Raw genomic sequence first — 20,005 nt, 5'->3', positions numbered from 1 at the left:
TTATTGAATTTGTATCTTAAACGTAAGTAAAACATGGATTATATTGCTTATGAACTAACTAAACTAGAAATTATATACAGGTTACATACATAAAACTCGTTCGACAAAGACTGTCACATTGAACTTTCACACGTGAATTGGATTAAAATTTGTAAGTTGTCACACATTAAAAACTTCTTATATAACTAATTTATGCTAAATATATTCTAGCTTAAAGCATTCTCACATCAACTCTGGGTTTGCTAAAGAAGATCCGAAAGTTCACCGAAGTTTTCACTGTCAGCAACAAACTTTAAGAAATTTTATCGACCGTTTGGAGGTTAGTAACAAGCCTATTGGTAGCAAGATGCCCACTCTCAGGCCGCGGCCGGAACGTCTGAGCATCGTCAGAGAGCTCTCGGAAGAGGAAGCCGCTACTGAAGCAAGCTGTCCCGGGTGTAATCGACCGGACATCGCGGAGCGATACATGGTGCAATGCGATATGTGCGAGAGGTGGTATCATTTCTCCTGCGCCAAAGTGGACGAGGCAATCAAGGACCGCAGCTTCAGTTGCTGCAAATGCGTAGCAGTGCTGAACCAAGATGCGAAAACAGATTCATTACGTTCATCGCAGTCTGGTAGATCATCATCGTCTCGATTAGCAAACATCCAGTTGCAGATGCAACGGCTAGCAGAAGAACAGACTGCTCAGGAGAAATTGATGCAGGAAACGCAGGAGTTCGCCAGAGAACTACGGGAAAAATCAGTTCAGCAGGAGATTGAAATTCGGAGCAATAGCATGAAGGAAAGGATGGAACGCGAATTGGAATTCATTAAGAAGAAGTACAACCTTCTGCAAAATGAGCTAAATGAAGAAGACAGTGGTAGTGTTAAGAGCGTCGCAAGCCAGCGAAGTGCGTCTAGCTCAGTTCGTCGGTGGTTGGAATCACAGATGGAAGCGGCCTTGACAAGTTCCGGGCAAGGAAATGCCCCAACTTCCTCGACGTCGCGAACTGGGACCATTCGAAAGGGAACTACAGCACAGAAGCAAGCATCATCGGCAGGCATTGATCAGACCCTCGATAGCCAACTTGACATTCAAGGCTCACAAGCACAGGTTGGTACCAGCACTAGAGTTACACCAGTGAGCGTTCAAGCGATGCAAAATCCCACATTCGTTTCTCGTGGACTGTTTGGCGTCAATACCGAACAACGGAGTGGCAGTCTTCATACTACCGAAACAACTCGAAACGGAACTCCTGTATCGCAGGGTCCAGCATGTAACACGGCTGCTCGCCCGGCGGACTGCTCCCAGGCTCAAATCACCGCTCATCCTCTCAATGTGATATCTCCGCCTACTTCCAAGCAAATCGAGATGGCTAGGGCCTCACCAAGAATATCATGGGATTCTGGAACCCGAGCAAAAGAACTGGAAGAGAAGATACGTGACCTGCAGCACCAACTGAACCATCTTCGTCTACAATCGTCGGAGCAACCACAAGTTGACAGCCGTCTTCTTCGAAATAGTCAACTAAACGTTCGCCAGTCCATGGAAACCGTGGAACCATCAACGATAGAAAGATGTGTCACCCATACGAACAGGTTTGCTTCTAGCACGTCACGTGGAGGTAGGTTAAATCCAGCCATAGTTTCTTTCCCTTCGAACCAAACACAACCGGTAGATTTGGAACTTCCGGAGCACCATTCGACACCGAACACAGTATCTGTTGATTCTAACATTAGTATGCATCCTATAACAACGGGTGCAATGACGTTCACTAACTTGTTTGGTTGTCCACCGGTTTCAAGTTCAGTTCGCCGTCCGCCGGTCACATTTGTTTCAAGTTGTTCGAATCCCATCATGTCGTCCCAAATACCCCCTTGTATCTCACAAGTACCAGGGCCGATTCCAATGGGGCCAAATGCACAACAGCTCGCTGCTCGCCATGTGGTTCCAAAAGATCTCCCTGTTTTCGATGGCAACCCCGTAGATTGGCCTCTGTTCTACAGTAGCTACACTACCTCCAATGGAATGTGTGGTTACACAGACGCTGAAAATTTGATGCGGCTCCAGCGTTGCCTTAAGGGAAATGCTCTTCACGCTGTGAGCTGTCAACTTCTCCATCCGTCATCTGTACCACAGATCATCGCAACATTACAGATGTTGTATGGTCGGCCTGAGTTGGTGGTAAATAGTCTTATCAACAGAGTTCGAGCAATACCGCCCCCGAAAGCAGATAAACTGGAGACCGTCATGAGTTTCGGACTGGCTGTTCAGAACTTGTGTGGCCATTTGAGAGCCATGAACATGGATAATCACTTGTCTAACCCTACTCTATTGCAAGAGTTGGTTGGAAAGCTGCCTGCTGGCATTAAGCTCGACTGGGCGCTTTATCTACGGCAAGTAGCTAACGCGGATCTTCGAACGTTCAGCGATTACATGTCTATGATAGCGTCGGCTGCTAGTAACGTAACATACAGTACGGAAACAAGCGCAAAACCGGACAAGCAGAAAGGTAGAGAAAAGGGCTATTTCAATGCGCATGCTGAGGAGAACAAGAAAAACGTCAGTTTGTTCGTCGACCAACCGGAGCATGCGAGGAGAAACAGCCGGACCACCCGAAACCGTGTGCAGTATGTCAAAAGCTCGGCCATAAAGTTAGAGATTGCAGTGTCTTCAAAGGCCGAAACATAGGAGAACGTTGGAAGTTGGTTCAGCAGTTACATCTCTGCAGAAGGTGTTTAATTTCCCATGGAAAATGGCCATGCAAGTCGTTAGGTTGTGGCATAGAAGGATGCGAGTTACGACATCATACGCTGTTGCATCCAGGAAAACCTGAAGACAGTTCTACGATGTCCCGACAACCGTCTGGAATTGAAGGACCTTCAACCGGAAAGGTGAACACTCATCGTCGTAAGCAACGTTCTACTCTTTTCCGTATTCTACCTGTAACGTTGTACAGCAAGTCTTCTTCGATCGACGTCTTGGCCTTTCTCGATGATGGGTCGGAATTCACTCTTGTGGAGAAGGAAGTTGCAGACCAGCTGGGGGTGAAAGGAGAAGTGGAACCTCTATGTCTCCAATGGACAAGCAATGTAACTAGGACTGAATCAGATTCGAGAGTCATTCAACTGGACATTTCTGGAAAGGGTTCCAAGAAGCGTTACTCCCTAGATCGCGTCCATACTGTTGATAGCCTAGATCTACCCACGCAGTCGATGAATTTCGAACAGCTTGTTCAACAGTTTCCATACCTACAGGGTCTTCCCGTGGAAAGTTACAGCGGGATCCCTCCTAGAATTCTGATTGGGTTGGAAAACACCGAACTACTGGTTACTCTGAAGATGCGCGCTGGAAGATCATCAGAACCCGTTGCGACAAAGACAAATCTTGGCTGGACAATATACGGAGCTGTCGAGGACCTGCACGAACCGTATCAACACCGTCTTCTGCATATATGTTCTGGCTCGAAAGACAGGGAACTGCACGATATCGTAAAAGATTTCTTCTCTATCGAAAACACCGGAGTGGTAGCAGCACCCGTTGTGGAATCAGAAGATGACCGCCGTGCTCGAGACATTTTGCAGCGAACTACGATTCGCACTTCATCTGGACGTTTTGAAACGGGTCTGCTATGGCGCTACGACTACTTCGAATTTCCGGATAGCAGATCTATGGCAGAGCGGCGTCTCAAGTGCCTGGAGCGAAGATTAGAGAAAAAACCTGAGCTTTACGAAAACGTCAGGCAGCAACTGGCTGCCTATGTATCCAAGGGTTATGCTCATCGTACTACAACGGACGAAGTGGCCGGGTTTGACCCTCGCAGAACCTGGTACCTCCCGCTTGGAGTCGTTGTGAACCCGAACAAACCAGGGAAGATTCGGGTAGTTTGGGATGCTGCGGCAAAGGTGGATGGAGTGTCTTTCAACTCCATGCTTATTAAGGGACCAGATATGCTCGCGTCTCTCCCGGCAGTTCTTCAGCGTTTCCGGCAGCGTCAAATAGCGGTGACAGGCGATATTAGGGAAATGTTTCACCAAATTTCAATACGCCCCGAGGATCGTCAAAGTCAACTCTTTCTGTGGAGAGATAAGCCATCTGATGGAATTCAGACCTATGTTATGAACGCCGCTACATTTGGCTCGACATGTTCACCATGTTCTGCACAATATATCAAAAATCGAAACGCCGAAGAATGGAAGAACGACTTCCCGGAAGCCGCAGATGCCATAATCCATAACCACTACGTGGATGATTACTTGGATAGTATGGATTCCGTGGAAGAAGCAGCAACGACCGCAATAGCAGTGAAGACGGTACACGCTAAGGCCGGGTTTGAGATTAGAAGCTGGCTCTCGAATTCGGAGGAGGTCGTTAGACAGGTCGGGGACGGTAGCCCTCAAGATGTCTCCAAAAGCATTGCAGTAGATAAATCAACCGACACCGAAAGGGTTTTAGGGATGCTGTGGCAGCCATCAAGCGATGTATTCACCTTTCAAACGCGGTTTCGGGACGGTATCTCGAAGCTTATCGAATGCACGATCGTTCCAACCAAACGTGAAGTTTTGAAGGTTGTAATGAGCCTTTTTGACCCACTAGGTCTAGCATCCGCCTTTGTGGTACATGGAAAATGTATTATCCAGGATATATGGAGGTGCAACATTGGCTGGGACGAGAAGATCCCCGAACAGATCTTCATTCGCTGGTGTCGCTGGGTGAACGTACTGAAAGAGCTGGATAGCATAAGGATTCCACGGTGTTACTTCTCCAACTATTCCCCGATGAGTTTGGACACGCTGGAACTGCACGTGTTTGTAGATGCTAGCGAGGAAGCCTACGCCTGTGTTGGCTATTTCCGTATAGTTGATCGTGGTCTGGTACGTTGTGCGTTAGTGTCCGCAAAATCGAAGGTCGCCCCCATTAAACCTCTATCAATACCTCGGTTGGAACTGCAAGCAGCGGTCATAGGAAGCAGATTAGTGAAATCGATTCAAGAAAACCACACGCTCCCGATACGTCGCCGTGTAATCTGGAGTGATTCCAGTACAGTCTTGTCGTGGATACAGTCGGACCAGCGGAAATATCGGCAATTTGTGGCGGTTAGAGTCAGCGAGATCCTGGACGAAACTTGCGTATCCGAATGGCGCTGGGTACCAACACGCCTAAACGTAGCCGACGAAGCAACGAAATGGACAAAAGGACCAAACTTCGACGCGAATAGCCGATGGTTTATCGGGCCTGAGTTTCTGTATCTGGACGAATCGGAGTGGCCGACGAAAACTCTCCCACTAGGAGACACTGCTGAAGAACTACGTGCTGTACATGCCCACCATCGGAAGATATCCGAACCCATCATCAAATACGAAAGGTTCTCCAAATGGGAGAGATTACTACGAACAACTGCGTTCTTGCTCAGATACACCAGTAACATAAGAAACTTATCCCGTGGTAAAAATGCTGAGCTTAACATCGTTTTGTCGCAACAAGAACTACAACGAGCAGAAGAGTTTCTGTGGCATTCTGTACAAAAAGAAGTCTATCCCGATGAACTAATCGCTCTCGAAAAACGGAAGTTACAGTCAAACTCAGCGAAATTGGAAACAACTAGCCCCCTTCGGAAGCTGTCCCCTTTCATCGGAGAATCAGGAGTGATAAGACAGGATGGACGGATCGGTAACGCCGTTTATGTATCATACGATGCGAGGTTCCCGATAATTCTTCCGAAAAACCATTACGTGACTGGATTAGTCTTGGATTACTACCATCGTCGGTACGGCCACGGCAACGTGGAAACAACTGTGAATGAAATTCGACAGAAGTTCCATATTTCTAATTTGCGCACAGAAATTCGCAAACAGATACGGAAGTGCAACTGGTGTGCCGTCTACAAAGCAGTTCCCCAAGCTCCAAAAATGGCACCTCTCCCCGATTCAAGGATAACTCCGTATGTTCGACCTTTCTCGTTTGTCGGAGTTGATTATTGCGGTCCGTACTTCATCAGAGTCGGACGTAGCAACGTAAAAAGATGGATAGCTTTATTTGTCTGTCAAACCGTGAGAGCGATTCATCTGGAGGTTGTCAGCAGCTTATCGACAGAGTCCTGCAAAATGGCTGTACGAAGGTTTATCGCGAGAAGAGGCGCTCCACAAAGGATCTTCAGCGATCAAGGAACCAATTTTCACGGCGCAAGGAAGGAGTTGATTCAAGAGATAGCTGGGATCAACGGGAAACTAGCCGAAACTTTCACCAACAGCAACACTCAGTGGATTCTCAACCCGCCAGCCGCCCCACACATGGGAGGATCGTGGGAACGATTAGTACGTTCAGTGAAGACTGGACTAGCTGTGCTCTCAACAAGCAGAAACCCGGACGAGGAGACATTTGGAACCGTAGTAGCTGAGGTGGAAGCCATAGTCAACTCTAGGCCTTTGACACATGTTCCACTGGATTCCGAAGATGACGAAGCGCTCACACCTAATCATTTTGTGATGCTTAGCTCCAGCGGTGTGGTTCAGCCTGCCAAACTTCCTATCACATCGAAAGTGTCTCTCAAAACTAATTGGGGGCACGCGCAACATCTGCTGGATCTCTTCTGGTCCAGATGGATCAGGGAATATCTACCGAACATCAGAGGCCGTACCAAGTGGTTCGAAGACTCCCCACCGATAAAACCTGGCGATTTAGTGATTGTAGTAGAGGAAGGTATGCGGAATAGTTGGGCCCGAGGCAAAGTTGTTAGAATATATCCAGGAAAAGATGGCAGAGTTCGGGTCGCTGATGTTCAAATCAACGGTAAAGTTCTTCAGAGACCGGTAGCCAAATTGGCGGTGATCCAGGTACAAAGTTGCGATACTGCTGGAGGGACCTCCCAGCAATACGGGTCGGGGATTGTTGGCAACGATCACTCGGTGTATACCGGCCTTGAAGCAACCATGAATTCTCGCAGGGATAAGGCTGTGACAGTGACATTGACAGGTACAGATGACAGGACAACTGACAATGACATTGACAAAGCATAAATAATAACCAACGTATCGACCGATAGCACATGCACAAATTAAAATCTTAGTCTAATTTCTAAATGTTTAAATTGAAAAATTATTGAATTTGTATCTTAAACGTAAGTAAAACATGGATTATATTGCTTATGAACTAACTAAACTAGAAATTATATACAGGTTACATACATAAAACTCGTTCGACAAAGACTGACACATTGAACTTTCACACGTGAATTGGATTAAAATTTGTAAGTTGTCACACATTAAAAACTTCTTATATAACTAATTTATGCTAAATATATTCTAGCTTAAAGCATTCTCACATCAACTCTGGGTTTGCTAAAGAAGATCCGAAAGTTCACCGAAGTTTTCACTGTCAGCAACAACAGTGTTTTAAGAAACTCCTGGATTAATTTTTAGCTAATCTCTGGTAATTTCCTGTTTCTGGAAGATATTCCTGCTAAAATACTTCAAATTGTTTCAGATTGAATAATTGGAGCAATCTCTAGTGAAATTCTTGATGGAAACCGACATTTTATTTGTAGAAAAAACAACCGGAGTTTTGGTTCAACACAAACTAATGTTTTGGTTCGTTACTACAATGTTATCGTGACATCGGTGCCGTCTGCTCTAAGCTCTGTCGACGGCAACCATATTTATACTCGAAGGTACCTTGTGCGAGTAACCACTGAATCATCTTTGGCAAGATTCTAGAACATTTTCGATTTTGTAATTCTTTTGAAAGACGAACAAATACATTACTGTTCTTTGCTGAGTATTGTGTTGTTCTTTACAGAGAAGAACATTAATCAAGACAATTAGATGATCGGCATTGAACCACAAAAACCCCACAACAATTGGTGAGATCTGTCCAATATTATTTATTTATAAATATTTCTATTTCAGTATATTTACTTTATAACTGCATATAAGTTGAAAATTCGCTATTTTCAACATCCTTTCATCTATTGGAAGATGCTTCAGTTCTGGGCTCTTTCTAAGTTGATGAAGGGATTTAGAAATGCTTGCAAGGACTTGGCCAGGTGTGTGGAGCTGAGTGAATCTATGACATTGTAGACAGTAGCGACATCAGCAATGTCAATGGAAATATTCAACTTTGCAACTCCATCCAAGATTTGTGCAAGTATTCATGCTATGCTATGCTATGCTAAACGTAATTTCAACAAACGCGTTTTTTAATTTAACCGGCAGCATTAGTTTGTTTCAAACTAGATTTTTTTAGATACGAACTAAATCTGTTTGTTGAATCTACAAACATTTCCGTTAAATTCGAAAATTCTGACAATGAAACAACCAACAAAATAGTAAAATCAAACGGATGTTTGTTGAAACTAACTCACAACTCTTCAAAACGGTTAACTGAAATTTTGGTTTGTTTAACCACCGTGGGTAGTAAAATCAAACTACTATTTCGTTTGTGCCAAATTCAAACCAAAATTCCGGTTGAATCAAACTAAAAATGATTGTACAGGTCGGACTCGATTATCCGGAGTATTGATTTTTATTTCACTCCGGATAATCGAATTCTCCGGATAATCGAATCACGAAAAAAATATTAAATTGGAATTTGAAAACGTGTGGAAAAGTATATGTTTTTGTTAATTTATGTGCATGAAGCAATGCCGTAGCCAGAAATTTGAAAAAGGGGACGTCCATAAATTACGTAACACAAAATTGTTATTTTTTTTCCTTTCCAGTATGACTACTGTTTTAATGAGACCTCTGAAGTTTTTTGTGTTGGTCATCACTCTTTAATGAATTCCCCCTCTCCTCGTGAAGCGTGACGTAAGTTATAGACGTTCCTTTGGAATATTGCATACAGTGGGACCTTGATTGTATTTTAGGCTGAAAAAATCGGCAAAGTTTTTTTTTGTGAATTTTGAGCTCCATAAAAAGGTTATGATTCTATCAAAGGAAGAATTACAGTTGAAGAGCGGTTGTAAAAGTTTTTTTTACTTATTCATTTATTTAAGGCTCATGCGCGAACAGGCATAACGGAGCCGAATTCAGTTAAAACTATTTACAATTTCATGTTTTTGTCTTATAAACTATGTTAATTTTGGGGAAACGAAAAACTCGCGGTTTGGTCGAGGTTAGGGGAACAAAAATATTTGGGGAAGGGATAGGGTGATGCGGTTTTTCGTTGACACGTGACAGCTTGGTGTGGCGTATTGCTGCTGGTCAAACGTAGAGTGGACAAACAACCTGTAACGATACATACAGACGATTTTCGAAGGGACACGAGGTGGACAAGTGGAGCAACAAGACTGGGATATCAAATAAAGACACGAGGTGGACAAGTGAAACAACAAGACGGGGATATCACACGAAGACTTGTGGTTGTGATTTATGTTAATTTTGGGCATATGATACACACGTAGTACTGAGAGCGGTAATGTCAATTCCGCAAAAACACGCTTAATACAAAAACGATAACAATATTTGTAGAATTCTCTAAATGAATTTCTTGGTTTGCCCCTGGAAAAAAATCACTGGAGGAATCCTTTGAGAGATTGCTTTAATTCATAAAAGATTTCTGTAAAAAATTCTTGAAAAATCCCCAGAGGAATCCATGGACAACATCCTGAAGGTATACCCGATCAGGGTTAGGGGTTCATTAGATATCATACCAAGACAAGGTATGGAGTCATCGACAAAAATACCTGAACAAGTTACACTCAAACCTCCATTTAGGTAGGATCCATCTAGGTAAAATTTATTTAGGTTCCTCCATTTAGGTAACGTTACCTAAATAAAATTTGATTGTGTTCAAGAGATTTCAAGACGTTTGTCCTTAAGAGATGTACCTCAACTAACCCCATTTTGGCTACCTAACCCGTGGCCCAACATACGATAAAATTGACCCGACATTCAATATTTTTACAGTCTGGCGGAATTTTGCAGGGTTTTTGTGTTTCGTGCCCAACTAGTCATTTGAATGACAATTGTCACCTGAGAGTCTCCAAAACTCCCGAAAATGCCCCTGCAGCCCCTCCCCTCCTGAAAATCCCTTGAAAGTTCTCTGAAACTCCGCATGATCTTTAAATCTCCTATTCAAGTCACTCTCCCTTATTAAACTTCTTTGCAACCATGTACTTCATTTAGGTAATAAACGGAATCCATTTAGGTAAACATTCTATTTAGGCAGTCCCGACTGATTACCTAAATGGAGGTTTTGGAGTATTGGTTGCTCGGGTATCTGGGAGTTCCTGGAGAAATCCCTAAAAATATCTTGAGGAATATCTGGAAGAAACTCTGTAGAAATCCAAGCACGAGTTTCTGCAGAAATTCAAGGAAAATGAGCTCCTGGAATAATCCTTGGGGAAATTCCAGCAGTACTTTTGGGACTTCCTCCCTAAAGGACTTCTTATGCTCCACTAACAGCAAATTCTGGAGGAAGCTTCAGAAAAATCCTACCAGAAATCTTTCCAAGAAACGCAAGAATAATTCTTAGGAAATTTATAGAGGAAACCCTGCTGGTATTCTAGGTAAAGGAAGGTAAGGAAAAATCTGCAGCAGTAATTCCTGAAGAGATCCCAGGCGGACTGAAGGATTCCATACGGAATTCTTGGAAGAATACCAAGAGGAATTCATCTTATTTGGATGCTTCAAACCGCTGGAAGTCTGTACCGGGAATTCATCATTAAAAAATCTCTGGAAATTGTAGAGGAATCCCAGCAGTAAGAACCGAAGGAATCTCTGCAGACATTGTTTTGAAATTCCTGGATTTACGTCTGTTGTCAAAGGATACCGTAAATTATATTTTGAAATAGTCGCAAATTTAGCCTTTTTTTCGTTCAAAAGAATTTTTAAATTGTTTGGCTCTTTTCAAAAGTAATGGGAGATTTGTTTGTTACGTAATTTGTATATGATTTCAAAATATATCAACTTATGTTAACATTGATTGTAAAATGGTATGCTGAATGTAAAACATTTTTCTTGTAAAAAAAACTATCACAATTGGATCAGAAAACCGACAATATCTGGAGAAATCGCAATCGAGGCCTCCCAAAATCGGGTCAGCACAGTATTGTAATATTAAACGATTTTGAATTCCTGCATTAAAATATTAAAAAAATCTCAATAAAAATACTCCGGATAATCGAGTCTAAAATTCCGGATAATCGAATCCCGGATAATCGAGTCTCCGGATAATCGAGTCTCCGGATAATCGAGTCCGACCTGTATTTACTAATATTGTTTCTCCCCTTCTCATGTGGTAAAATCAACAAACAGATTTGTTATTTCAAACCGGCCTCATTTTTCTCCGTGTATCTACAATGATCGATTTCTTTTCTTAGATTTTTTGTGGAAGTGGAAACAAACGAATATTATGCAAACTATAGCTTAAGAAACTGTTATTCAGCTAGTTCTGTTACTTGGGTAGATACGCCAGTGGGACTTTTTTTTGCAAAGGATTGAATAGATTTGCACATATTTTCATTTTAACAATCGCTTTTGATTATATTTTCAATTCAATGGCGGAAATCTATTATTAATATTTCAAACTGACGAGAGCGGTTGGACGGCGTCAAATGTAGATCAGTTCAGCACACCACTTTAGACACAAGTGCTTTACAAGCTCTTCTCAAACAATCAACGATCAACAGTCGTTAATCACAGTTTAGAGGCGGATATCGGAGAATTATTGACATGACGACAACGTTCACCCACCCTCACATACATTTTAACAACAATTCGGCACTACGTTCCGCCCCGCAACCACCAAACACTCCGATTACGATCAATCAGTAAACGTACATATTTCCACGAAGATCACTTGCAGCAGCAGCAGTATTCGATCACTTTAACCGGCGACGGAGCAGCAGTAACGGGATGCGTTCACGCGCGACGACCGATCGGACCGGACTGCTACCGGTTCGGTCGCTCTCGAGACTAAACGAGTGTCGTCGATCGGCGGTGTGGTGTGATCTGCAAAGTGCCCGCAGAAATGAAGCAAAACGATCGCAATCCAATATGCAAGGTGGTAGACAACCAACAACCGTGCGCGCACAGAGTGTTAACGTTAACCGATTGGCTTGCGCGCGTCTACTCTACTGGTGGATGGCGCGTTGTTGATTCGCGGTAGTTGTGGTTGATCAGTCAGAAGCCAAGACGCGACGGTGTGGTGGGCGGGAACAGTACCAGAGCGGAGTTCCTAACATGCACGATGATGATAGAGCATGATTGAATGGAGACATAAATTGAAAAGCGATGTGACAAGCTATTCGCAGAATGCGCGAATCGTTTGAGTTCATCGGGATCAATAGATATGGGATGGTTAAGTGTTGTTTTGCGTTGTATGTTTGATTGACACAGTTATTTGGGTGAAAAATGGTTTACGAATCAAATCTACGACAAATGGTCAAAAACCGATAAGTTTTAGGATGAATAGACAAAACATTGTAGAGCAGAAGCATTTTCAAATCGAGAGAAAAGAACAGTACTTGGTATTGTTTTACGTTGGTTTTCTAAGTTGAATAATAAAGCTCTTCAAATTTAATGACGTAGTTTTGTAAATTATAATGTTTAAAGTGCGAATGTTTTAGTTCCACTGTTATGGAGAAACATTTTCACCGTTTATTCGATTGAACTCGCTTGAATGGTCTGACCCATAGTCTCCTCATGATCACTTCTGTTCAACTCCAGTCTACATTCAGGCGCTTTGCCATCAGAGTCGACACGTTGCTTATTATCTCATCTCGATACCCTACTATCAATTGCTCACTGTGTGTCGACATACCCTCGTATTAAAATCCAATCGAATTAATTTTAGCAGATAGAAAGACTTGCTAGTCCATTTAAATCGAGCGCGAAGATGATTCAGCATAGTCTTCAAACAAGCAAGTCGGCGAATTCGCGCGAATTCGGTTTGATATTGTGAAACACTTAGCGCCTTCGGTAAGCTGACATTAAAATATCTGTTTATCCATCAATTAGGAAAACGATACGGGTTTCGTGTCGGGTATCACGGGGTTGCCAGGAGCAGTGGGTGGGACAAATTGGACCGAATAATTTGGCCGGGGGCATTGGGGTTGTTTTTTTATGCCGCTTGGCGATAACAAGTGTTGATGCAAGCTGAAAAGCGTTTTGGGCACCGGTATGACCTGCGTGTCTGACTTCCGGATCCTGAAATCACTTGTTGGTTGCGGCTGACATAGCAATTCTCTGTACTTCCGTACTGTACGATGATGAACCAGCGTTCCAGTCAACTCACGGCTCAACACATCCGCCACTTTTTTTTTCTTCTAAACCATAGGGGGAAAATGGTTGCTGCACCAAGGCTATCTGTGTCCCTGCCGGGCCCTTCCGTAGCCGAACGGATGTGGTGGTCACCTGCACCTCGCACTTTTGCCGCAGAGCCGTGACGATCTCTTACGCTTCAGTGATCTCGTCTTTCACCTTCAGAGTCGTCTCCGCTGTATGAGATATCATCTCGACCGCTTCACCAAGGACCTCTGCTGAGCTCATGCCACGCCTAAGATTAGTCCGCTTGAGCTTCGTAGGTACCAGGAGCACGTTCGCCTCCCTGGGGAACACCAGGTGAATTCCTTCACAAGCGGTGGGCTGGCTAGATCTCTTCTAATAAGAGAAGGCCATGAAGCAGGTGCATAAAGTGCCAGCATAGGGAACTCCATGCCCCTCCTCGGTCACGCTGATGAGAGCCAATTATAAGAACAGGGATAGGTTCTGTGGATTGGAGGTTGTTGAGATTTAAGTAAGTTATCAATGGCAACTGCGGCGCAGCAGAGCCGTAAAACTGAAGTTGCCGCCAAACGCAGGACGCGATTGCTTACGACAAGCAAGGCCAGGAGGTTGCTAATCCCGAGAGTGTAGAGCAGTAGTGTCGGTACGCCGGACCCCGGCCAAGCGTTTCGGAAAGCCCATAGGTTAAGGCGGACCAGGGGGATAACGCCCCCGGTACCCTAGTGGACAGGAACAAAACTAAGAAGATGAAAGAGGAACAGGAGCGTAGGGACACCAAGCCAAGGAAGGGTAGGGGATGGATACCAAGCGCTAGAAACGTGACGCGCTCGTCATCAAGAAGGATGAGTCTGAGTACTCGGAAGTCTTGAAGGATCATAATTGAATTTTATTGGCTTTTCTAGGTGAACTTAATACTACTCAAAGAAGGAGGGAGTAACGAAAGTAATGAAAGAAACGGTGGATAGAATCGCAAGTGTGCGACAGGCCTGTCTAGGGCTAGTAGTCATCATCAAACTACTAGTACCTAGCCGTTCAACACGAGGACGTTAGGCAAAGGGGTCGTCGTTGTGATTGTGTTGTTCAATTATGGCCCTCTGTTAATTTTCAACTTCTATTCAATTTCTCTCGTCGCACACTTGCGATTCTATCCACCGTTTCTTTCATTACATTCGTTACTCCCTCCTTCTTTGAGTAGTATTAAGTTCACCGAGAAAAGCCAATAAAATTCAATTATGATAAAGTCATGCGGTGATTAAACCTAGAAAGTAAGTCTTGAAGGAGATGCGGAGCGATTCCAAGCTAGTGGATCTTGGAGCCGACGTATGAAGTTTTCAACGTTATCGTTCAGGTGAACTGATCCTCCAGCTTAACCGTGACAAAATTTGCAAAAGCGTCGCCTGCAAGTGTAGCAGAGGAGGTCCTTGGCGAGGGTGTCGAGGGAGGACGCTTACCGCCGAACCCAAGTAACCACGTTGTTGAAGCCTTATTGCATGCAGATAACGGTGTATTTAGAGCAATCATTACTTTACATGCAAACTTAAAGTTGATTTAAAGTGAAAATGAGCAATTGGCTTCTTTAGTGGTGTTGAGATAATTATATATTCGGAATCTGCATGCCAAACTTAGCCGAAATCCAAATTTTCATCAATGTTGGTGCCCGGGAACCTATTTAAAAAACAATTTGAAATTTGTATGGGAGCGATTTGTCGAATCACCCCTCGTCGCATTTTGTACTGAGCGGAGCTGTCAAGCAGTTGCCCAGCTGTCAAAAGGTGATTTCAAAAAATTTCTTTGAAATTGAGTTTAGATACCAAAATGAAGTTCTAAAAATCTGAAAAAAATCATAGCGGCTCAGAAAAAGGTGCTCTTTTGTTTAAAAATAGAAAATCATTGATTTTTTCTTAATTAAAAAACCCAATTATAGAATAAAATTAAGATTATACTGGAATAATCTTAGGTCAGCCGCTTAATTGCCATTTCCACTTTAAATCAAACTTCAATGTTCATGCAAAGTAATGATTGCTCTAAATACACCGTATATCTGCATTAGCGTGTCCCAAAATTGCACATAGTCAAAAAGCTTGGGGGCTCACCCTGCAAATGATAGCTAAGGGTGTTAGAAACAAACTTTTGTATGACGGCAACTTTCAGAAATGACGTTTAGAGGTAATTAAAAAAAATCCATAAAGAGATAGGAAATTTCATGAGGAAGGTAATGATATCACCATAATTCCTTAACACTATCAAGTAAAAAAAAAAGTTGAGCATACGTGATTTTTCACTTTGTATATGCTTTTTGGAAGTTATTATGTGACATTTTTAGAAAAAATATCTAAAAAATCAAATTTCACCAAATAGTAAATCGCGAATAACTCCAAAACGGATAGAAAAAACGCCATGCTGTCTTCGGTAAAGTTTTTCCTCATTTAATTTTCTATCTTTTTATGGAAATTGTTTTAAATTAGCATTAGGTTCAGATACTTTTTATGATGGGTAAAATGCATATATCAAAAAATGACAAACTTTAGTAAATTCAAAAATTCAGTATCAAAAGGTTACCTGCGAAACATGTCGTTAATTTTTTTCCAAGTGGGTCTATAAGCTGTAAAAAATATAAAAATGGTGGGTATTGCCAATTTTCGTAGGGTACAAAATATTTGTATGAAATTTATTACGAAAAATGGCCATTTTTCAAAAATCTCGCCGGGCGACCTCTAAACGTCATTTCTGAAAGTTGCCGTCATACAAAAGTTTGTTTCTAACACCCTTAGCTATCATTTGCAGGGTGAGCCCCCAAGCTTTTTAACCATGTGCAATTTTGGGACAACTTAATTTGCATGCAATAAGGCTCCATTGCCGTGCTTACTTGGGAAGCGACTCTAAAGGTTAAAACTCTGGATGAGATAACGAATGCGGAAGTGCTCGTCAAGGAACTTTGGCAACAGTGCAGTGCGAGGCGTAAGTAGCCATTGCAGCCATTCGGCTATTATCTTCTTCTTCATCTCTGTGTTTCCACTAAAACTTGGCCTGCCTATCTTCAACTTAGTGTTCCTTGAGCACTTCCATATTTATTAATTGAAGGACTCTCTTTATCTGCCATTGCAAAAAAAAGGTTGATTTAAGAGATAGAAGCAACGAGTGAAGTTAAGGGGAGTTTAACCTTCCGTAACTCGCGCGGTTGGCTCTCTGCGTCAGCACCACGCTAATGCTGAGTACAAAAAGCGAGATTTTTTCAACGTGTTGTACAAAATACAACAGCGCGATCGCTCGAGGGTTAAGACGTGTTCAGAGATTCATTACACCAATATGTTTGAAATTGACACTTCTCAGGTAATTTTGACAGACCAAACACGATCTTTGAACCAGTCTCGGGCTTCAAATCTCTCTAATTCTTTATTACACCAACGAACCTAACCTCAAAATGACTGACAGTTCTCATGTCATTTTGACAGATGTAACATGAGCATGACAAGGACGGCAACAAGATCGATAAAGTGAAATATATGATCCGTCTACCTCGTGCATGTGTGTGGTCTGTCAAAATGATCTGAGAAGTGTCAAACATATTCATGGAACGTCTTGTAGTTCTTAAACGCCTATACCGTCTATGGGCCATTTTTCCTGATGAAAAATGGTTATCATTTTCACATAAACTATCTTTCATGTTTAAACCGTTTCTTTTCCACCAGAGAAAAAAAATCAGAAGATACCTTGATACTTTCTCTAAATGTGTATGGAAACTGTTTCTGAATATATTGCTCTGTTATTCAATAAAAATTCAAAAACAAAAAAAAGGAAATGCACCCAGTTTCATCCTGACACACCCCTGAAGTTCTCCTGAAAGCCTATGAGGCCCTCTTAACCCTCAGAGCCCCAGGACAAACTTTTTATTTTTGATCGGCGGATACTCAGGATTCGTAAAATATAAAAATAAGCGGTTTTCACTATGATCGATGGGAAGAGTTGTACTTCATGCAAGGGTAGTTGTCAAACCGGAAGTCCATGCTTGAACCTGATTTTGTACCGGAAATAAGTGTTCCCTGGTGCTATGTTTGGCGATATGTTCTACAGCTGCCTTTAGGCTACTTTTTCAATAATTAGCTGTTAATTCTCGGTAGATCAATCAAGGTGGAATCTCAATCAGGCCTTAAATTCCTTAGCGAAGCGTGCTTTTACAAAATGGAATCAATTTTGTAAATCGGGACAGAAACCGATAAACGCCTAAAAGTATGCAATGATCTAGTAATAATTCGTTGGCTAGAAGTATGACCCGTGTTTGAATTTTAGGTGGATTAATCACATGAGTGATACTTTTAAAAGAAGGGCTCAAATATACGAAACAAATTCTTCATAGACACCAAACTTCTAAAATCATCTTTTCAGGGTTAAAATGATTATGATCACGAAATTGAGTCTTGAGGAGTCCTACCGGAAGTACACTCCTGGGACCAAGTTTCAGATGCATCTCATGCCAGAAAGCAGCCTCAGCTTTGTGTTCTTGCGTTGGCCTACCATTCCAAGTTGTTAAAGATTTCAGAATTATTATAAAATACCAGATTCATAGACGACTCGCCAAAACATTGCCCCAGGGAACACTTATTTCCGGTGCAAAAACAGGTTCAAACATGGACTTCCGGTTTGACAACTACTCTTACATGAAGTACAACTCTTTCCATCGATCATAGTGAAAACCGTTTATTGATCCTGAGAATCAGATGATTTAAAAAAAGAAGTTTGTCCTGGGGCTTTGAGGGTTAATGCCCTTTTAAAACACCCTGAAACTCCCGCGAGTCTTACCTGAGCCTTTGAAGATCCCCAAAACCTCTCTGAAACCTTCCTGAGACCTGGAGAGCTGTGGATTCCTCATAAAACACTTCTGAAACATTCTGAAACATTCTGAAACGCACTAAAATGCTTTGAAACGCTACTGGGGATTTTTTTTTATTAGCGTTAGAATTGGTACGAAGGTTCTCAGAATTTGCTATTTTTTTTTTCATAAGTAGGGTTTATATATATATATATCTAATCTAATCTAATCTAGTGCTTGCACAGCCAGTATTGAAAAGCATCCTGGAAATATCAAAATTTCTTTTGATATTTTCTTGTCAGTATTAATATTTGCAGCAGATTATCATAAGTAGGGTTTATATATATACAGGGTGTTAGGTTCGTGAGTGCAAACTTTTTAAAGGGTGATAGAGGACCATAAATGGTGAAAAAAAATGTTCTACGCATATGGTCAAATCTCAACCGTTACGTAGTTATTGAACTTCCCATGTTTTTGACTCTTAATTCTTTTACTGGCTATAACTTAAAAATCGTCAAACTTATTGCAGTTTTTTGACACTTATTCGAAAGATTATTAAACTTTCTATCGAATGGCATCTTTGAATCGATTGGTTTAGTTAATTAACTAAGTTTTCTAGAGCAAATAGCTCAAAAGTAGTGTGTTTTAATTAGTTTTTGTCAATTATCTTTGAAACATGCGTAATAAATTAAAATTCTTTCTTCGACAAAGTTATGGCCCCTGTTCCATTCTACAATTCGTTCTTTGACATTAAACTTCTATCTCTTATCGTTTTGTTGCAATTTTGATTTTAATATCGCATTTCAGATCATAAATTTGCAACTGTCATGGAAAGCACTTTTTTGCGCATTGTGCCGCACATTTAAATCAAAATATTTTTATTTTTAGCTATTTTGCTCTAGAAAACTTAGTTATTTAACTAAACCAATCGATTCAAAGATGCCATTTGATGGAAAATTCAATAATCTTTCAATTAAGGGTAAAAAAACTTCGAAAAGTTTGGCCATTTTCAAGTTATTGCCAGTTAAGGCAATAAGAGTAAAAAACATGGGAAGTTCAATAACTACGTAACGGTTGAGATTTGACCATATGCGTAGAACAATTTTTTTCTCCATTCATGGTCCTCTATCACCCTTTAAAAAGTTTGCACTCAGGAACCTAACACCCTGTATATGAACAAAATCTAAATTGAAAAAATTCAGGGTCACCTAATTTTCCCGAAAACTCCAGTGGAAAACAAACATTTTCTACAGACACAACCTACTTTGAAAAATCATAACTCAAGAACTTAGTATCATCAAATTTTCTCAGCAATAAACAATACAAAATAAAAATTGTTTTCCACAAAATTTTGCACTGTTGAGGAAAATTGGTTGGAAAAGTCGGAAAAACTATTTTCGAAGTCCGGAAAAATTCCCAAAAAAAAAACAATAGGAAATTTTATATGCTATATTCTGTGAAATCTTCAAGATTTGGTTTTTCTTCTTTCCTGAGTTATGGCCAATTTTGTGGAAATTGCGTCCAGATATGCTATATGAGCCATTTTCTTTGAAAAATCATAACTTAAGAACGAAGCATCGCAGACACAATGTTTTTTTTGTGTAATCGTATGCAAATTTTCTCAGCAATTAAAAAAATACAAAACTGAAAACTGTTTTCTTCAAAGTTTTCCACTGTTGAGGAAAATCTGATCAATCAACATCTGGACAATTTCCACAATATTGGTCATAACAGGTAATAACTCAGAAACGGAGAAAAACCGTGTCTTGAAAATTCTACAGGGTAAAGCTTATAAAATTTCCTTTCAAAAATAGTTTTTTTTAGAATTGTTTTGGACTTCGAAAATAGTTTTTCCGACTTTCCTCAACAGTGGAAAAAATTGTGGAAAACAATTTTAATTCGTATTTTTTTTTAATTGCTGAGAAAATTTGTTCATGATTTCACAAAAAAAAATGTGTTTACGATGCTTCGTTCTTGAGTTATGATTTT

General features: G+C 41.4%; 1 protein-coding gene across 4 annotated transcripts in view; it reads right to left on the bottom strand.

Moving 5' to 3' along the window:
* LOC109431051 (sialin) overlaps positions 1–12,071 on the bottom strand; it is a 75,688-nt gene extending 63,617 nt beyond the window's left edge. The window contains exon 1 of one of the 4 annotated variants that reach the window (XM_029865656.2): positions 11,677–12,071. The gene's annotated coding sequence lies outside the window, so the exon portion shown is untranslated. The other 3 variants (XM_029865657.2, XM_029865655.2, XM_062842435.1) reach the window with 3 other exon arrangements.
* Between the last annotated feature and the right edge of the window lie 7,934 nt (positions 12,072–20,005).

This window comes from Aedes albopictus, chromosome 3, assembly GCF_035046485.1.
Source record: "Aedes albopictus strain Foshan chromosome 3, AalbF5, whole genome shotgun sequence".
Taxonomy (NCBI): Eukaryota; Metazoa; Arthropoda; class Insecta; order Diptera; family Culicidae; genus Aedes; species Aedes albopictus.
The sequence above is the reverse complement of the archived record's forward strand: the minus strand, read 5'-3'. Positions and strand labels throughout refer to the sequence as shown.